Source organism: Macaca thibetana, chromosome 18 (genome assembly GCF_024542745.1).
Source record: "Macaca thibetana thibetana isolate TM-01 chromosome 18, ASM2454274v1, whole genome shotgun sequence".
NCBI classification, from domain to species: Eukaryota; Metazoa; Chordata; class Mammalia; order Primates; family Cercopithecidae; genus Macaca; species Macaca thibetana.
This window is the reverse complement of record NC_065595.1, coordinates 43,750,175-43,769,624: the sequence shown is the minus strand read 5'-3', so window position 1 is coordinate 43,769,624 and position 19,450 is coordinate 43,750,175. Positions and strand designations below refer to the sequence as shown.

Sequence of the window (19,450 nt, the reverse complement as noted above, 5' to 3'; positions counted from 1 at the left end):
TTGAAAAGTTCTTCATAAGACACAAATGAGGATACACCTTCTTTTAAAAATCTTAGGAGCATCTGCAAGCACACAGTCAAGAATGTCAGTTTAAAGAGTAGAAGAAAATTGTCTTGAAAATAAGGTACTGAAACACTTTCTGTGATAGACACTGCTATTTTCTTACCTATTATCCATTTCTTTGCTATCTTTCTTTCTTAATGCCACTGTTACTGGAAATAACAATGTCCCTAGTTAAAACCTACATTGTTCAACCTCCTTTGCAGATGTGGTGGCACTGAGGTACAGTTCTGGCTAGTGAGATGTAAGAAATTGTTCCACAGGGCTTCTAGGAAATCTCATTAAGAGGATAGAGGACCAGGGAGAGGGAGTGGGTATAGCAGGCACCACTGTCATTCCTCTTTTTGTCTTTCATCCATTCTCTTTTTTTCTCCGGCAGCAGTTCTCAACTAGGGGTGATTTTGACCCCCAGGAGAAATTTGGCAATATCTGCAGACATTTTTGGTGGTTAAACTGGGGGTTACTATTGTCACCTAGCAAGTTCAGGCCAGGGATATTGCTAAGCATCCTGCAGTGTGCAAGACCATCCACAGAACAAAGAATTATCTGGTCCAAATATCAACAGGTCAAGTTGAAAGCCTCTGTTTTGTGGAATGTTGTCCTAATGTTGGAGATTGAGCAACCATTTCATGAATATAAGGTTGACGGTCTGTGTATGAGCCAAAAGATAAAAGAAACTGAAGTCCCTGATGGCATTGTAGGGCTGCTGAAATAGCCCCAGATTGTGTACTTTTAGAGACTTCATTACAAGGAAAAGAAAATACCTGTACCTAATTTGTTTAAGCCAATGAGTTTCTCTTCCCATACATAGTTCCTAATTATCTGAGAGTGTGTATTCAGAAAATGTTAGTCATAAAAATTAGGCAGCTGAAATAGAAATTGTCATGAAAAGGCCTTAGGCATTAGAAAGAATAAGGAAAAGCTTACCATGATACAGCTGAGCAAAGAGGCATATCACGGAAAATATATTTGCTGAGTGGAAGAGCATAACATCTTGCAAAATACCAGAATTCCTGGGCTACAGTAGTAAATTTGCCTCTTGCTTAGAGACTAAAGATATCTTAAGGCTGGGCACAGTGGCTCACGCCTGTAATCCCAGCACTTTGGGAGGCCGAGGCGGGCGGATCACAAGGTGAGGAGTTCGAGACCGGTGTGGCCAATATGGTGAAACCCCGTATCTACTAAAAATACAAAGATTAGCTGGGCGTGGTGGCGGGCATCTGTAGTCCCAGCTACTCGGGAGGCTGAGGCAGGAGAATCGCTTGAACCCAGGAGGTGGAGGTTGCAGTGAGCCGAGATCACAACACTATACTCTAGCCTGGGCGACAGATTGAGACACCATCTAAAAAAAAAAAAAAAAAAAAAAAAAAAAGATACCCTAAAAGGAATTGATACCATTTTGTGGATCTCTTTAATGAGACACTTTTCTGTTGCTATTAAATGTATTCATTCTGGTGCCAGAATTTGGTCACTGTAGTCAGCGTGGATCACATAGGGACTTAACAAAGTGCTTTAGTCTTCATTGCAGATCCACTAAAGGGAAGGTGATGGAGATAAGCATTGTCTGTACTGTGGACGAATAAGAGGTGATGTTGTTTGGGCTCTTGGAGATCCTCTCTGATTACTGGGGCTACATCAAAGCTAAACATTATGTCTAACCTTGGAACCTGATTAAAATGAAACTGTCATCTGAGATTCTACCATACTGTGACTTAGGGAATTAAAGTTGTTTGTCTGATTTAAGAGGATAGAGGTATATATAGCAATAATTGACAGAAACAAAAAAATGAAATATTCAACATAGAAAAATTTTCTAACCATGAAATTTCTTCATGCTCTCAAGGAAGTGGTAAATTTTTTTGGTTATATACATACAGTACCATATTCACTTAAATTATAGCTACCCTAGAAGTAGCCATTTGTGAGATACAAGAAGCTTAGTGCACTTGTAAATTTACAACTGTGACAGCCTAGCTCTCACTGCAGAAATTTAGGGACTGAAAAACACCCCCAAATCTTCTAATCTAAATTCTATTCCCTTGCTATTATAGGAAACCGTATGTTAGTAAAAGATACAGATTCTGCCCTAAAGGGTTTCAGTCTAATTAAGGAAACAGTGCATATGTGATCTGTCCACTAATATCTCAAACTTAGCATAGCTAAAATTGAACTCCTGATTTTCCTCCCCAACCTGCCACTACATTACCTATCCACCTCAGTAAATGGCATTCCCATTCTTTCTATTTCTCAAGGAAAAAAAGTCTTTGGAGTCATAATTGACTTCTCTCTGTTCTCACACTCCAGATCTCATCCATCACCAAATCCAGTGCACTCTTCATTGTAAATAAATCCCAATTCCTACCATTTCTTACCAACTTCGCTGCCCTCATCCTAATCCAGGTCTGCTTTTCACCTGAACTAACTTGTAGGTATTTACCCAAATGAAATGAAAATCTATCCGCACATGAAAGCCAGTATGTGAGTCTTTATAATGGCTTTATTGATACTCACTAAAAACAGGAAATAATTTAAATGATCCTACACAGCAATAAAGGGAAATAACTTGGCACGCACAATATACATACATGAATCTCAGATGCTAAGTGAAAGAAGCCAAGCTCAAAAGGTTATATACTGTATGAATCCATTTTTATGACATCCCAGAAAAGGAAAACTACAGAGACATACATAATTGGGCTGAAGTTGGAGGAGAGGTTGATTACAAAGAGGCATAGGTAATTTTTAGTGTGATGAAATTACCTTAATTTTCATGATGATTACCCAGTTGTAGTTCTCAAAACTTGAAAAATTATACAGTAAGAAAGATGAATGTTACCGTGTATAAATTGTACTCGAATTTAGGAAAAGAAAAAAAAGACCACATTTTTAGTAATATCCAAAGATTGTCAGTCAGGATTCAGGATGGGAAATAGAAACTACCTTTGTAGGTATTTTGACAGGAGGGAACGTAATACTCAAAATTAAGTATATTAAATCTTTGAAAGGACTGAAGAAGCGGGTTCTAGGTTAGACTTCCAGTAGTGACTTCAGAACAATATAGAACTAATACTAAGAGAGTAATTCTCTGAGACCAACACTGGAGCTGTGTTGGAATCAGAAGCAATCTATTTGCCACTGTCACAACTGTTTCCGAACACCCAGGAAACTAGAGAATAGACTCCCATCCATGAAATCTAGGCATTTAGAGGCCAGAGCAACAAGTCATTGGTGTTTCTGCTGCTTCCACAACTGCTTCTTGTAACCCAGAAATCTAAAATATATTCCCTGGGATGTCACTGCTGAGAATAATTTTTGTGTTTTCACCATTGTCCTTGCCAGTGGTAACAAAAAGGAAACCTCCACAATTATGTGAAATAGGCAGAACCTAATTGACATCCACAGAGCTCTAGCTGCAAGGGAGTGTAGAATGTGTGATTTATAGATTCCCAAATTTTATAATTATATGGAGGGAAGTAGACTGAACCAAGCCTCAGTAGTCAACACAGTATCTAACTTTGCATTAATAAGTGACTGTTTAAACAAATTATGGTATCTTACACAGTAGATGAATGATTTAACCAGGCTGTGGGTGTTCCTTAAGCTAGAGACTAATTGCACTCTGGAGTGTAGTTTAGTAAATTCTGGTTATTTTAACATTGAACTCTTAAGTGTATCCTATACCAAAGCTAATAATCTATATTGCAGTTTTTGTACTACTGATTTTAAATTTGCACTGAAAGCATAGCTATTTCTTTCTTTTAATTTCCCTGAAACTTCTATTTTATTGTTTCAGAATTGAAAAGTTTATGTCCCTTTTTGGGACAGCATGGGGGTTTATGCTCAGTGGAGTATCAAAGGCTCATGACATTATGAGAAATGGAGTAAAAATAATAGAGAGGTAATCCTCCATATTGTTTATTTCTGCTGACATTAATAACTCCCTGGATGGCAATCACATATATTTAGAAATTTCATTAACATATTAAGGCCATTTTGGTGCTAGTTAATAAATTGTACTTTCATCATATTAAAATGGCACCTGGATGGTCAATCCTGTGAACTTTCAGAGACAGGGTAGGGTAGCAAGGCACTAGTATTTGGAATTAGGAACAAGAGCTCAACTAGAGAGTTAGATCACCTAGGTATAATATGTAGTGCCACAATTTACTACCTATATGACCTTTGGAAAATTAAATAATCTATAGGCTTCAGGCTCCTCATGTATAAAATGATAATCAACCACTTTTTTCAGCTTTTATTTTTATGGGGTACATGTGCAAGTTTGTTATCTGGATATATTAAATGATGCTGAGGTTTGGGGTACAAATGATCCTGTCACCCAGATACTGAGAATGGTACTTAACAGTTTTTCATACCTTGCCCATCTCCCTCACTCCCCACAGTAGTCCCCAGTGTCTATTGTTGCCATATCCATGAGTACCTTATATTTAGCTCCCACTTATGAGTGATAACATGTAGTTTTCTGTTCCTGCATTAATTCGCTTAGGAAAATGGCCTCCAACTGCATTCATGTTTCTACAAAGGATATGATTCCATTATTTTTATGGCTGTGAGGTATCCCATGGTATATGTGTACCACATTTTCTTTATCTAATTCATTATTGATAGGCATCTAGATTGATTCCATGTCTTTGCTATTATGAATAGCTCTGTGGTGAACATGCAGGTACATGTGCCTTTTTGGTAGAATGACTTATTTTCTTTTGGATATATACCCAGTAATGGGATTGGTTGGTTGAATGGCAATTCTGTTTTAAGTTTCTTGAGAAATCTCCAGACTGCTTTCTACAGTGGCTGAGCTAATTTACATTCACACCAACAGTGTATAAACAGTTCTTTTCTCTGCATCCTCGCCCACATCTGTTGTTTTGTTAACATTTTTACTAATAGTCATTCTGACTGGTGTAAGATGATATCTCATTGTGGTTTTGATTTTCATTTCTCTGATGATTAGTGTTGATGTGAATTTTTTATGTTTGTTGGTCACTTGTATGTCTTCTTTTGAGAAGTATGTCTTCTTTTTACCCAAAAGTCCTTCGGGAGCAAGTTGTTTAATTTCTATGTAATTGAGTGATTTTGAGAGGTCTTCTGATATTATAATAATTTCTATTTTCATTCCACAGTGATCTGAAAGTATGGTTGATATGATTTCAATTTTTTTAATTTATTGAGACTTGCTTTTTTGTAAAGAATATAGTCAATCTTTTAGTATGTTCTGTGTGCAGATGAGAAGAATGTATATTCTGTGGTGGATGGGTCATGTACTCTATATATTTCTCTTACATCCAGTTGTTCAGCTGTGAAGTTTAAGTCCAGAATTTCTTTGTTAGTTTTCTGCCTCAGTGATCTGTCTTATGCTGTCAGTATGATGTTGAAGTCCTCCAATACTATTGTGTGACTGTTTAAGTTTTTTCATAGGTTTAGAAGTACTTGTTTTTGTGAATCTGGGTGCTCCAATGTTGTGTGTCTGTACTTAGGATAGGTAAGACTTATCTAATTGAACCCTTTATCGTTATGTAATGTCTTTCTTTGTCCTTTTTTAGGATTGTTAGTTTAAAGTCTGTTGTATCTGGTATTAGAATAGTGATCCCTTCTCTTTTTTTGTTTTCTATGTATGTGGTACATCTTTCTCCAATCCTTTACTTTGATCCTATTGGTATCGTTATGTGTGAGATGGATCTCTTGCAGACAGTAGATGTATAGGTCTTGTATTTTTCTCCAACTTTCCCACTCTGTGCCTTTTAAGTGGGTCATTTAGACCATTTATATTCAAGGTTAATATTGATATATGAGGTTCTGATCCTATCTTGAAGTTGTTCAGCTGGTTGCCTTGTACTTTCTATTGTGTTTTTGCTAGTCTCATGGGTTACGTACTTAGGTGTGTTTTTGTGGTCGCGGGTATCATTTTTTGTTTCCATCCTTAGAATTACCTTAAGGATCTCTTGGAAGGCTGGTCTAGTGGTAATGAATTTCCTTAGTGCTTGCTTGCCTGGAAAAGATTTTATTTATCCTTCACCTCAACAACTTAAGTTTGGTGGGATGTCAAATTCTTGCTTGGAATTTTTTTATTTCCTTAAGAATGCTGAAAACAGGCTCCTAATCTCTCCTGACCTGTAAGGTTTCTGCAGAGAAGCCCACTGTTAGCCTGATGAGGTTCCCTTTTTTTGTGATTCATGCTTTTTCTCTACCTGCCTTTAAGATTTTTTTCATTAGCGTTGACCTTGAACCTTCTGACTATTATATGCCTTGGTGATTATTTAGTATAGTATCTTCCAGGTGATCTCTGGATTTCTTCTGTCTGCCTGTCTACCTTTCTGGCATAATTAAAGAAGTTTTTTTGAACTGTTTCCTCAAGTATATTTTCAGGTTCTTTCCTTTTTCTCCTGTCTTAGGAATGCTAATACTTGGAAGACTTGGTTTCTTTACATAATCTCAGGGTTCTCACAGACTTTTGCCAGACTAGGTTAGTTTGAAAGATCAGTCCTCAATCTCTGAAACAGTTTCTTCTGCTTGGTCCAGTCTATTGATAAAGCTTTCATTTGTATTTTGAAATTCCTTAAGTGAGGTTTTCAATTCTAGAGGCACTGACTGATTTTTTTTATATGATTTTTATATCTTTCTTCATTTCCTACATTGCTCTAGAAGTTTCTTTGTTTTCATTTTTAACTTTGTCTTGAATCTCATTGAGCTACCTTGCAAGCCTTGCTTTGGATTCTTTATCTGCCATTTCTAAGTTTGTGTTTTGGTTACAGACCATTGCTGTAGAGTGAGTTCAGTACTTTTGTGGTATCACTACATTCAAATTTTTTATTGTGCCAGAATCCACACTCTGATTCCTTCTCATCTGATAATGCTGGCCCTTCTAATTTTTTGTAATTATTTTTGTGCAGGCAGGATATTTTCTTTTTCCCTATGGTGTTATTGTTGTTTTATTTTTTTCTTTACCTTTTCCTGCCCCCGCTCCCTGGGAGTGTGACTGTAGAAAATGCTGGGTAGGGTCTTTCAGCTTTTGGCTTTGCTTCAGTAGCCCTATGCACTTCCATTTGGCTGTGCAGTTCATCCTATAAGCCGATACATGGCACTTATAGGTCAGAGCTTACTGCAGCCAACATGATTGGGTATATACTTGATCCTTGTTTACTGGCAGAAGTTCTCTGTTGCCTTAGGCAATGAGCTGGTTCATGGAATGCACAGTGGTGTGAGCTCCCTGTTTGACTCCGCGGGGCTGGGAGGCAAGAACAAGGAACAGCAGATCTGGACCAGGCAGGTACACCTACAGATCGCAGATCACCTTATGGCAGGCACAAGCACCAGTGCCAACGGGGGTGGCCACCATGCGCCCAGAGGTGTGCCTAGGCATTGAACTGTGAAACCTCCTTGGCTCCAAGTTCTCTGCATGGGGATGGGCAGCAACCTACACTTTTAATCTAAGTGGGTGTTCCAGATGTCTTGACCATCTGCCTGGGCGTGGAACAGAGAAGGCCCTGTGCACCAGGATCTCTTCATAGGAGGTGTGGAGTGTCTCAGACTGCTGGACGAGGCAAGCAGTTTCTTTGAATGCCTGGAGATCTGCCTGGGCATGGGGTACAGAGGGTTTCACTATACCATGATCTATGTCCAGGAAAGGTAGGGTGGCTTAAGCTGCTGAAAGAGATGAGTGGGTACAACAAATGCCTGATGATTTGCCTGGGCATGAAGCAGAGAGGGTCTTCCTGTACCAGGATGTTCACATAGGAAGGGCGGGGGATGCGGGCCAGTCTGCTGGTCCAGGTGAGTGATGCTCCAAATGCCTGGAGATCTGCCTCAGCGTGGAGCAGAGGGCCTTTTGCACAAAGATCTCTGCACAGGTGGAGTGGGGTGGGATGACTAAGGCTGCTGGATGCAGCAAGTAGGTAAAACATAGGTATTTCTTTTTTTTTTTTTTCTTTTTTCTTTTTTTTTTGGAGACAGAGTCTCACTCTGTCACCCAGGCTGGAGTGCAGTGGTGTGATCTCGTCTCACTGCAATATCTGCCTCCCGGGTTAAGCAATCCTCCTGCCTCAGCCTCCCAAGTAGCTGAGATTACGGGCACACGCTACCACACCTGGCTAATTTTTGTATTTTTAGTAGAAACAGGGTTTCACTGTGTTGACCAGGCTGGTCTTGAACTCTTGACCTCAGGTTATCCACCCATCTTGGCCTCCCAAAGTGCTGTTATTACACGCGTGAGCCACCACACCCAGCCGAAACATAAGTATTTCTTAAAAATAGTTAAATAATTTCTCTCATGCAAAATTAACTTGAAAGATTACAGCACATGTTGAATTTCCTAATATTCAGAATACTGTATATAAATGTAGACAAACGGGAAATTTTCAGAATGGTAAATAGTATGTAAGAGAACTGTAACAGCTTTCTGTGTAAGGGAAATCAGCTACAGATAAATGATCAATTTTATGTAGAATCAGTGGCAAATATATAATCCTATCTCTTGGCTGTGAAATGCAAACATTGCTATCCAGAAGGTGTATGGGTCATCTTTTAGAGGAATGGCCTGATGGCATCCTTTCAGATATCATCTGCTCGAAATAGTTTGTGTATGTCCATGTTCCTGTTTGCACATACACACATAGGAACGACTTTGAGTTGGCTCATTCAAAACTAAAGCTTCAGGGAAAAATACTTTAGTCTGTGAACACAAGTCTTGTGTTAATTTCTGCCCCCCTTACCCCCACAAAATAAAAATTCAACTTTTAAAGTATTTTTAAGTAAAAAATAAGCTGCCTCACTTTAAAGTGTACCTTCAATGAGATTAGAGTGAGTTGCCTAAGAAGCGAAATGACCAGACTTTCCCTAACAGATTTTAATTATTTGTATAGGATTCCCCAAATGAAGACTCACAATAGCCATTTTAACTATACTAGAGCTGCTCTTTCATCTTCATTGCAAGCTTCAGACCCTAAACAAAGCATGAAGCTGGGCAGTGCACTGTTTAATTTTCAAATTGGATTTTTCATTATGTTTCATGATAACTTTTTATTTTTATCAAGTTGCATCTCAGCCTTCTGTTTAGACTCAAGAAGATTTATAGCATATGATCTGTGTGCTTATTTGGACAAACAAATGCCATAAATCAGTTTATTCTTCTCAATAAAATGTTATTAATAGAACACATTATTCTGTTCAATATTATGTTATCTTTAAAATTAAGCAGAACATTAGTGGCAATGAAACTAGTTTCAATCAATATGTTCTTATAATGAAACCTATTGTGTGAGAAACTTTTCTTTTTAAAGAGGAAAAATGCCCTTAGCACAACAATCAAGTTCTGATTCTCAATATGGCATTTCACAGCTTCTATGAATTATTTATTAGGATTTCTTTGCGTTTGTTTTGGTATTTAAAATAGTTTCTTGAAAGTTACCATGAACCAGTTAGAACATGAATGTTCCTTAAATGATGTTTTTTAAATTGAGGAATTGGAGTCTCCTCTCTTGGCTTTGGAGCCCCCCTCCCTCTGTCTCTGTACAGGGGAGCTTCTTCCTACTTTTTTCTCTTTTCTTTCTTGTCTGTTAAACTTTCTGCTCCTTAAAACCAAAAAAAAATTACCCAGCACTTTGGGAGTCCGAGGCAGATGGATCACGAGGTCAGGAGATCGAGACCCACGAGGTCAGGAGATCGAGACCATCCTGGCTAACACGGTGGAACCCCGTCTCTACTAAAACAAATACAAAAAAAATTAGCTGCACATGGTGGCGGGCACCTGTAGTCCCAGCTACTCAGGAGGCTGAAGCAGGAGAATGGCGTGAACCCATGAGGTGGAGCTTGCAGTGAGTCAAGATAGTGCCACTGCACTCCAGCCTGGGCGACAGAGTGAGACTCCGTCTCATAAATAAATAAAACAAAATACAATACAATACAATACAATACAATACAATACAATACAATACAATACAATACAATACAGCACAGCACAGCACAGCACAACACAACAATACCATACCATACCATACCATACCATACCATACCATACCATACCATACCCAAATTGAGGAATTTACTTTGCACTTAACCTGGCAGGAACCCTAGCATGTGCCTCGTTGAAATTAAAGTGGGAGAGGATTTTAAGAAAGGCAGACCTGCTGTTAACACTCAGCAGTATAAGAATTGTCCATTTCTCTTTTAATCTGATGAGTGTCTGGATAAATTTATTGATGGATGAAAAATGAGTAGTATTCAGATAAGGAAGGTATAGATTTTAATATTTTAAAACTCATATAATAAGAAAACTCACCAGGATTAGAGCCATGGTTTAGACCCTAATCACCCACTATACTCCCAGTTTAAATGTTAGAATTATGACTTTAGAAGGAAAAGTGTCTGATGTCTCAGTATAGAATTATACTTTTAGGAGACCTACATGTTCCTTTTGGAAAACTGAACAGTCTGGTGCATTGTTCTGTTATTGGTATGATAGCAAAGTTCCCTTACAGAAGGCTGATACTTAATAATACGACCTGGAAACTAAAGACCTTTGGGTGTTAAATTGCATACATCTTCTAATAAAAAACTCCAAAAAGTACTTTATAATTACTTTTGCTTGATACATTGTATTTTACATGGCTATTTAAGGAATTTAGAGACCTATCACAGTCTCAAATTTACTCCCATAGCTTCTGCAGTTTCTTATATTTAATCTGAAAATAAGAAATAGAGATATTCTCATACTGCAGTTTTGCTGTCATTAAATTGTTAAGAAATTGTTGCATGAACAGATGAGAATCATATTAAGATGAAAAAATATTTATGACAATTTAAGCCATCACACGTTCTGTTGGCTTTAGGATAGAGTTTCCGTAGTCCATCAGGAAAATAATTTGAGTATGTTGCTATACAAATCTCTTACAGGAAATAAGTAAACTCTACCGTCACTGAATACCACTGCTAATATCTTATAAACAATCACACTCTCCTCGTCTGTATTTTTTCTCCTCTTATTTTTTAGAGACAGGGTCTCACTCTGTGGCCCAGGCTACAGTGCAGTGGCACAATCATGGCTCACTGTAGCTTCAACTTTCTGGGCTCAAGTGAGCCTCCTGCCTTGGCCTCCCAAAGTGCTGGGATTACAGGCATGAGCCACCACACCTGGGCTTCTTCTGTATTTTATTTTTATTTTTATTTATTTTTTTGGGACAGGGTCTTGCTCTGTTGCCCAGGCTGGTGTGCTATTGCATGAGCAGGACTCACTACAGCCTTGACTTCCTGGAGTCGAGCGATCCTCCCACCTCAGCCCCCAAAGTAGCTGGGACTTCTGGAGGCATGTGCCACTATGCCCAACTAATTTTTTTAATTTTAGAAGAGACAAGGTCTCACTATGTTGCCCAGGCTCCTCTTCTGTATTGCAAATGTAGAACATCGTCATATTTTTTCATACGGTTGAGAGACTGGTTAGAATCTATATTGGAGTTTTACTGTCATTTTACCGCATAAGATTGCAGTAAACTTGATTGTAGCTTTTTCTGTTCTTAGTTCTACCTCAAAGCTATTAAATATTACATTTCTGAAAGAAGATTCATTTTTGTTTTATTCACATCTGGGAAGACCTGTCAGCCATTGGGATTAATTTCTGTACAGCTGACAAGGATCGTATATGGACACTTTGGTAGCAGAGTGGCAAGAAGCAACTGATTACGTCATTATCTCTGCAATGTCCCCCCACAATAGTTGAACGTCATCTGTATTTATTTATTTTTCCAACTTATATTTTAGGTTCCAAGGGTACATGTACACTTTTCTTACATGGGTAAATTGCATGTAATGGGGGTTTGGTGTACAGATTATTTTGTCACCCAGGTAATAAGCATAGTACCCAATAGGTAGTTTTCAATCTTCACTCTCCTCCAGTCCTTCACCCTCAAGTAAGTCCGTGTTTCTATTATTCCCTTCTTTTTTGTGTGTGAGACAAAGTCTTGGTCTGATGCCTAGGCTGGAGTGCAGATGCATGAACATGGCTCACTGTAGCCTCAACCTCCTGGGTTCGAGCAATCCTCCTGCCTCAGCCTCCGCAGTAGCTGGGACAGACACATTCCACCATGCCCTGCCGATTTTTAAAAATTTTTGTGGAGATGGGGTCCTGCTATGTTGGTCAGGCTGGTCCTGAACGAACTCTTGGGTCAAGCAGTCTTCCTACCTCCGCCTCCCAAAATGCTGGAATTACAGGCATGAGCCACCATGCCTGGCCTGTTATTCATTTCTTTGTGTCTATGTTTTCTCAATGTTAACTCCCACTTGTACGTGAGAATGTGGTATTTGATTTTCTGTTCCTGCATTATGTTCATTTAGAATAATGACCTCTAGCTCCATCCATGTGTTTTATCATTCTCATAGAGATCTTTTACCTTCCTGAATATTTTATTTTTTGTGTATCGCTTTTGTGATAGGATTGCATTCTTGATTTGGCCCTCAGCTTGGATATTGTTGGTGAACAGAAATGCTACTGATTTTTCTATATTGAATTTGTATCCTGCAACTTTGTTGAAGTTGTTTATCTAGGAGGTTTAGGGCAGAGACTAGGATTTTCTAGATATAAAAACGTATAGTCTGCAAAGAGAGATAGTTTGACTTCCTCTCTTCCTTTTTAGATGCCTTGTATTTTTTTTCTTTTTTTTCTTGCCTGAGTGCTCTGGCTAGTGCATGCAGTACTGTGCCGAATAGGAGTGGTGAAAGTGGACATCGTTGTCTTGTTCTCTTTTGCAAGGGTAATGTTTCCAACTTTTTCCAATTTAGTATGATGCTGGCTGTGGGTTTTTCATAGATGGCTCTTTTTATTTCAAAGTATGTTCCTTCAATGCCTAGTTGTTGAGGGTTTTTAAGATGAAGGGATAAATTTTATTGAACATATTTTCTGTGTCTAATGAGATGATCATGTGGTTTTTGGTTTTAGTTCTGTTTATGTGATGAATCTCATGTATTGATTTGCATATGTTGAACCAACCTTGTATGCCAGTAATAAAGCCAACTTGATTGTGGTGGATTAGCTTTTTGCGATGCTGCTGGATTTGGTTTGCTAGTGTTTTGTTGAGGATTTTTGCAACTATGTTCTTCAGGGATATTTTCCTGAAGTGTTTTGTTGTGTCTCTGCCAGATTTTGACATCAAAATTATATTAGCCTTATAGAGTGAGTTAGGGTCAAAATCCCTCCTACTTGATTTTTTGGAATGGTTTCAGCAGGATTGGTACCAGCTCTTCTTTGTATATCTGATAGAATTCACCTGTGGATCCATCGTGCCCAGGGCTTTTTCTCATTGGTAGGCTTTTTATTAATGATTTAATTTTGAAACTCAATATTGTTTTTTTCAGGGTTTCAGTTTCTTCCTGGTTCAATCTTGAGAGGTTATACATTTTCAGGAATTTATCCATTTCTTCTGGGTTTTCTAATTTGTGTGCCTAGAGGTGTCTGTAATAGTCTCTGAGAGTTTTGTTTGGGGTTGGTGGCAATGTCTGCCTCGTCATTTCTGATTGTAGTTATTGTTATTGAGACAAGGTCTCACTGTGTTGCCCAGGCTGGAGTGCAGTGGCATGATCTCAGTTCACTACAACTTCCTCCTCCTGAGCTTGAGTTATCCTCCCACCTCAGCCTCCTGAGTATCTGGGACCACAGGCAAGCACCACCATGATTGGCTAATTTTTTGTAGAGACGGGGTTCCCCATGTTGCCAGGTTGGTCTCAAGTTTTTTGAGAATTGTTTTATGTCTGACTGTGTGGTCAGTTTTAGAGTATGTACCATGTGCAGACATCTATATTTATAAGGAATATTATTCTGTAGTTCTGTTTTCTTTTGGTAATGTTGTCTGGTTTGGGATGAGAGTAATTCTGGCTTTGGTAAATCTGTTGGAAACTGTTTTCTCCTTTTTCCATATTCTCAGTTGATCCATGACCTTTTCTTTTAAAAATGATTGATATTCACCACTGAAGCCATCAGGAGTGGGCTTTTTTTGTGAGAATATTTTAAATTACTACTTTAATTTCTGTAATTTATGTGGGGTACTAAGATTTTATATTTTGTCTTCAGTCAATTTGTTACTTTCTGTCATTCAAGGAATTTGTCCATTTCATTTTAGATGTTATATGTAGTATAATTCAGCATTCATAAATTTCCTTTATTATCTTAATGTCTGTGCACTTGTATCTATTTGCCACTTTTTCATTTTTGATTTTTGTTATTCACATCTTTTTTCTGGATCAATTTCATTGATTTTTTTTTAATTGTACTTTAAGTTCTAGGGTACATGTGCACAACGTGCAGGTTTGTTACACATGTATACATGTGCCATGTTGGTGTGCTGCACCCATTAACTCGTCATTTACATTACGTATATCTCCTAATGCTATCCCTCCCCGCTCCCCCTTCCCCACAATAGGCCCCGGTGTGTGATGTTTCCCTTCCTGTGTCCAAGTGATCTCATTGTTCAATTCCCACCTATGAGTGAGAACATGCGGTGTTTGGTTTTCTGTTCTTGTGATAGTTTCCTGAGAATGATGGTTTCCAGCTGCATCTGTGTCCCTACAAAGGACACAGACTCATCCTTTTTTATGGCTGCATAGTATTCCATGGTGTATATGTGCCACATTTTCTTAATCCAGTCTGTCACTGATGGACATTTGGGTTGATTCCAAGTCTTTGCTATTGTGAATTCTGCTGCAGTAAACATATATGTGCATGTGTCTTTATAGCAGCATGATTTATAATCCTTTGGGTATATACCCAGTAATGGGATGGCTGGGTCAAATGGTATTTCTAGTTCTAGATCCTTGAGGAATTGCCACACTGTTTTCCACAATGGTTGAACTAGTTTACATTCCCACCAACAGTGTAAAAGTGTTCCTATTTCTCCACATCCTCTCCAGCACCTGTTGTTTCCTGACTTTTTAATGATTGCCATTCTAACTGGTGTGAGGTGGTATCTCATTATGGTTTTGATTTGCATTTCTCTGATGCCCAGTGATGATGAGCATTTTTTCATGTGTCTCTTGGCTGTGTGAATGTCTTCTTTTGAGAAGTGGCTGTTCATATCCTTTGCCCACTTTTTGATGGGGTTGTTTGTTTTTTTCTTGTAAACTTGTTTGAGTTCTTTGTAGGTTCTGGATAGTAGCCCTTTGTCAGATGAGTAGATTACAAAAATTTTCTCCCATTCTGTAGGTTGCCTGTTCACTCTGATGGTAGTTTCGTTTGCTGTACAGAAGCTCTTTAGTTTAATTAGATCCCATTTGTCAATTTTGGCTTTTGTTGCCATTGCTTTTGGTGTTTTAGACATGAAGTCCTTGCCCATGCCTAAGTCCTGAATGGTATTACCTAGGTTTTCTTCTAGGGTTTTTATGGTTTTGGGTCTAAAATTTAAGTCTCTAATCCATCTTGAATTAATTTTTGTATAAGGAGTAAGGAAAGGATCCAGTTTCAGCTTTCTACTTATGGCTAGCCAATTATCCCAGCACCATTTATTAAATAGGAAATCCTTTCCCCATTTCTCGTTTTTGTCAGATTTGTCAAAGATCAGATGGCTGTAGATGTGTGGTATTATTTCTGAGGGCTCTGTTCTGTTCTATTGGTCTATATCTCTGTTTTGGTACCAGTACCATGCTATTTTGGTTACTGTAGCCTTGTAGCATAGTTTGAAGTCAGGTAGCGTGATGCCTCTAGTTTTGTTCTTTTGACTTAGGATTGTCTTGGCAATCGGGGGTCTTTTTCGGTTCCATATGAACTTTAAAGCAGTTTTTTCCAATTCTGTGAAGAAAGTCATTGGTAGCTTGGTGGGGGTGGCATTGAATCTATAAATTACCTTGGGCAGTATGGCCATTTTCACAATATTGATTCCTCCTATCCATGAGCATGGTATGTTCTCCCATTTGTTTGTGTCCTCTTTTATTTCACTGAGCAGTGGTTTGTAGTTCTCCTTGAAGATGTCCTTTACATCCCTTGTAAGTTGGATTCCTAGGTATTTTATTCTCTTTGAAGCAATTGTGAATGGGAGTTCATTCACGATTTGGCTCTCTGTTCGTCTGTTATTGGTGTATAAGAATGCTTTTGATTTTTGCACATTGATTTTGTATCCTGAGACTTTGCCGAAGTTGCTTATCAGCTTAAGGAGATTTTGGGCTGAGACAATGGGGTTTTCTAAATATACAATCATGTCATCTGCAAACAGGGACAATTTGACTCCTTCTTTTCCTAACTGAATACCCTTTCTTTCTTTCTCTTGCCTGATTGTCCTAGCCAGAACTTCCAACACTATGTTGAATAGGAGTGGTGAGAGAGGGCATCCCTGTCTTGTGCCAGTTTTCAAAGGGAATGCTTCCAGTTTTTACCCATTCAGTATGATTTGGCTGTGGGTTTGTCATAAATAGCTCTTATTATTTTGAGATACTTTCCATCATACCAAATTTATTGAGAGTTTTTAGCATGAAGGGCTGTTGAATTTTGTCAAAGGCCTTTTCTGCATCTATTGAGATAATCGTGTGGTTTTTGTCTTTGGTTCTGTTTATATGCTGGATTATGTTTATTGATTTGCGTATGTTGAACCAGCCTTGCATTCCCAGGGATGAAGCCCACTTGATCATGGTGGATAAGCTTTTTTGATGTGCTGCTGGATTCGGTTTGCCAGTATTTTATTGAGGATTTTTGCGTCGATATTCATCAGGGACATTGGTCTAAAATTCTCTTTTTTTGTTGTGTCTCTGCCAGGCTTTGGTATCAGTATGATGTTGGCCTCATAAAATGAGTTACGGAGGATTCCTTCTTTTTCTATTGATTGGAATAATTTCAGAAGGAATGGTACCAGCTCCTCCTTGTACCTCTGGTAGAATTCAGCTGTGAATCCATCTGGTCCTGGACTCTTTTTGGTTGGTAGGATGTTAATTATTGCCTCAATTTCAGAACCTGCTATTGGTCTATTCAGGGATTCAACTTCTTCCTGGTTTAGTCTTGGGAGAGTGTAAGTGTCCAGGAAATTATCCATTTCTTCTACGCCTTCTAGTTTATTTGCATAGAGGTGTTTATAGTATTCTCTGATGGTAGTTTGTATTTCTGTGGGGTTGGTGGTGATATCCCCTTTATCCTTTTTTATTGTGTCTATTTGATTCTTCTCTCTTTATTAGTCTTGCTAGTGGTCTATCAATCTTGTTGATCTTTTCAAAAAACCAGCTCCTGGATTCATTGATTTTTTGGAGGGTTTTTGTGTCTCTATCTCCTTCGGTTCTGCTCTGATCTTAGTTATTTCTTGCCTTCTGCTAGCTTTTGAATTTGTTTGCTCTTGCTTCTCTAGTTCTTTTAATTGTGGTGTTAGGATGTCAATTTTAGATCTTTCTTGCTTTCTCTTGTGGGTATTTAGTGCTGTAAATTTCCCTTTACACACTGCTTTAAATGTGTCCCAGATATTCTGGTATGTCGTATCTTTGTTCTCATTGGTTTCGAAGAGCATCTTTATTTCTGCCTTGATTTCATTATGTACTCAGTAGTCATTCAGGAGCAGGTTGTTCAGTTTCCTTGTAGTTGAGCGGTTTTGATTGAGTTTCTTAGTCCTGAGTTCCAGTTTGATTGCACTATGGTCTGAGAGACAGTTTGTTATAATTTCTGTTCTTTTACATTTGCTAAGGAGTGCTTTACTTCCAACTATGTGGTCAGTTTTGGAATAAGTGTGATGTGGTGCTGAGAATAATGTATATTCTGTTGATTTGATACTCTTTGTTACAGTTAATCGAGTCGGTTACTGAAGCTTGTGCATTTGTCACGTAGTTCTCGTGTCATGGTTTTCATCTCTATCAGTTCTTTTAAGGTCTTCTCTGCATTGATTATTCTAGTTATCCATTCATCCATTCTTTTTTCAAGGTTTTTAGTTTCTTTGCACTGGTTATGTAGTTCCTCCTTTAGCTCTGAGAAGTTTGATCGACTGAAGCCTTCTTCTCTCAACTCGTCAAAGTCATTCTGTGTCCAGCTTTGTTCCATTGCTGGCGATGAGCTGCGTTCCTTTGGAGGTGGAGATGGGCTCTGATTTTTTGAATTTCCAGCTTTTCTGCACTGCTTTTTCCCCATCTTTGTGGTTTTATCTTCCTTTGGTCTTTGATGATGGTGACGTATTGATGGGGTTTTGGTGTGGGTGTCCTTTCTGTTTGTTAGTTTTCCTTCTAACAGTCAGGACCCTCAGCTGCAGGTCTGTTGGAGTTTGCTTGAGGTCCACTCTAGACCCTGTTTGCCTGGGTATCAGCAGTGGAGACTGCAGAAGATAGAATATTGCTGAACAGCGAGTGTTGCTGTCTGATTCTCGCTCTGGAATCTTCATCTCAGGGGTGTACCCAGCCATGTGAGGTGTGAGGTGTCAGTCTGCACGTAGTGGGGATGTCTCCCAGTTAGGCTACTCAGGGGTCAGGGACCCACTTAAGCAGGCAGTGTGTCGGTTCTCAGATCTCAACCTCCGTGCTGGGAGAACCACTTCTCTCTTCAAAGCTGTCAGACAGGGACATTTACATCTGCCGAGGTTTCTGTTGCTTTTTGTTTAGCTATGCCCTGTCCCCAGAAGTGGAGTCTACAGAGGCTGGCAGGCCTCCTTGAGCTGCGGTGTTCTCCACCCAATTCGAGCTTCTTGGAGGCTTTGTTTACCTACTTAAGCCTCAGCAATGGCGGGCACCCCTCCCCCAGCCTTGCTGCCTCCTTGCAGTTAGATCTCAGACTGCTGTGCCAGCAATGAGGGAGGCTCTGTGGGCATGGGACCCTCCAGGCCAGGTGTGGGATATAATCTCCTGGTGTGCCGTTTGCTAAGACCCTTGGTAAAGCGCAGTATTAGGGTGGGAGTTACCCGATTTTCCAGGTGTTGTGTGTCTCAATTTCCTTTGGCTAGGAAAGGGAATTCCCTTCCCCCTTGCACTTCCCAGGTGAGGCAGTGCCTCGCCCTGCTTCAGCTCTCGCTTGTGGGGCTACACCCGTGGACCAGCACCAACTGTCTGACATGCCCCAGTGAGATGAATCTGATACCTCAGTTGAAAATGCAGAAATCACCTGTCTTTTGTGTTGCTCAGGCTGGGAGCTGGAGGCTGGAGCTGTTCCTATTCGGCCATCTTGGGCGCCCCCCTCCGATTTCATTGATTTTTTTAACAAAACATCTTTTATTAGATTTTCTCTGTTGTTTATTTTCTGTTTCATTTGTTTCTGCCCTTATGTTTATTTTTCCTTCATTCATATATTTTTCAGTTTTAGTTTGCATTTTTTTACTAAGTTGCTAGGATGAGAATTTAGATTATTGATTTGAAACATAATTTCTTTTCTAATATAAACATTTAAAGCTATAAATTTCCATCAGAACTCCATTAGCTACATTTTATTGTGTTTTAATTTTGATTAATT

General features: G+C 39.0%; 2 protein-coding genes across 6 annotated transcripts in view; one reads left to right on the top strand and one right to left on the bottom strand.

The window, feature by feature from the left end:
* Window positions 1-19,450, bottom strand: part of TPGS2 (tubulin polyglutamylase complex subunit 2) — an 821,754-nt gene that overhangs the window by 220,747 nt on the left and 581,557 nt on the right. The gene's annotated exons all lie outside the window — the stretch shown is intronic.
* KIAA1328 (KIAA1328 ortholog) overlaps window positions 1-19,450 on the top strand; it is a 912,897-nt gene that overhangs the window by 679,465 nt on the left and 213,982 nt on the right. The window lies entirely within an intron of this gene.